General features: G+C 43.4%; 1 pseudogene; it reads left to right on the top strand.

The window, feature by feature from the left end:
- The first annotated feature begins 386 nt into the window (after window positions 1-386).
- Window positions 387-500, top strand: LOC148092638 (U6 spliceosomal RNA; annotated as a pseudogene).
- Window positions 501-1,563: the final 1,063 nt, after the last annotated feature.

The raw sequence follows: 1,563 nt of genomic DNA, 5'->3' as shown, positions 1-1,563 counted from the left end.
GAAGAATTGAGGCAGTTTCTGCTTGGTTTCCTTGAGGAGGAGAGGAGGAAATGTTGATTGAAGAAGCCCCAGGCTGGGAGAAAAAGTTCTCCGAGGCACTTCTGGAATCCTGGGCCCTGGCCTTGCAGCACTGGGATAGCATAGGAATGACTTTGTAGGGACCTGAGAGGGGAGAATTGAAGCAGAAAAGCCACAGGACATGAGTGCGATTTGTGAGGTGAATGAGTCCACAAGAACTAGTGCGGCACTATGTTAGCCCCAGGACCTTTGCATCTCTCTCCTTGGGAGTTAGGTCCCCAAAGTCACTGAAGTTGAATTTCTCACCAGTCTGGTAGGAGGAAAGCTTACAATGATTAGCAAGTTGATTTAAAGGAATGTAGTGTTCTGTGCTTGCTTTGGCAGCACATATACTAAAAAAAAAATTTGGAATGATGCAGAGAAGATTAGCATGGCCCCTGAGCAAGGATGACATGCAAATTCTTAAAGAATTCCATAAAAAAAGAGAAAGAAATGCAGTATTCTTAGTCACCTCATCACCTCACTTTGTGCACTGACATTAATTCATAACATAGAGCCAGTGTGTTTTACTTAATTCCATCACTGTTAATGTTTGCTGATTGGGTCTGAGATAAAGTTTCTTGGCTTACCTTCAAACATATCACATTGGCACAGACATTTTGAACCCAGCTAGATTCACAGGATAATCCACCTGCTTGTCTGCGTTGTCATAATTAGATGCCTAGCCTGCCATTCTCACTTGCAGCAGCTGAGTCCCTCAAGCTTGGGCTTCCAGCTGTAAGTACTGCAGATGTTATTGGACTGAGGGGGACTGTTTGCCTGCGTGCTTCAAAGCCCAATAAGGCATGAACGGGAGTTTACAGCCAAGAAAGTAAGGATTTATTAAGGAGATGGCGCCATGCCGGAGTCACAGGTAGTGTCATGCTCAAAGACATAGCTTCCTGATGGCTTCAGGGGAAAATCATTAATCATGGTGACTAAAGGAGGTAGAGTTGTGGTCTCTACTGATTGGTGGGTGCTGAGGTAGAGGGTAGTTGATCATTGCATCTGGTCCTGATGTCTATGGAGTTGTTCTGTCCAATTTTGCAAGGATTTGTTCTGTGGGATCGTTCCGCTTTTTTGGGTTTGGAGCTAAAACACAATTGGAACCAAGATATGTTCTTTAGTTTGATTGAAAACTCTGTCTCTATAGTCAATAGACCCAGAAGCTTGTTCCTAAGACTACTGGATGCTGACCAGAACCTCACTGTCCTGAGAGCTTAATGATTAAGCAAGGGAGAGGGGGGTGGGTGAGGCCAGTTTGAGTCAAAGGAAAAAAGTAAAAATAAAGAACAGATTAAAGAAAATAAGATTTCTGTGCAATTACACAGACATCTACCTAAAAATGACAACTTAAAACAAAATGTAGCACTCTGAGCCCTGGCTGGGTAGCTCAGTTGGTTAGAGCATTGTCCCAATATGCCAAGGTTGTGGGTTTGATCCTTGGTCAAGGCACATATGAGAATCAACCGATGAATGCATAAATAAGTGGAACAACAAATCGAT

Source organism: Miniopterus natalensis, chromosome 8 (assembly GCF_054644295.1).
Source record: "Miniopterus natalensis isolate mMinNat1 chromosome 8, mMinNat1.hap1, whole genome shotgun sequence".
Taxonomy (NCBI): Eukaryota; Metazoa; Chordata; class Mammalia; order Chiroptera; family Miniopteridae; genus Miniopterus; species Miniopterus natalensis.
Note: the sequence above shows the minus strand (reverse complement) of the source record. Positions and strands in the feature narration are given on the sequence as shown.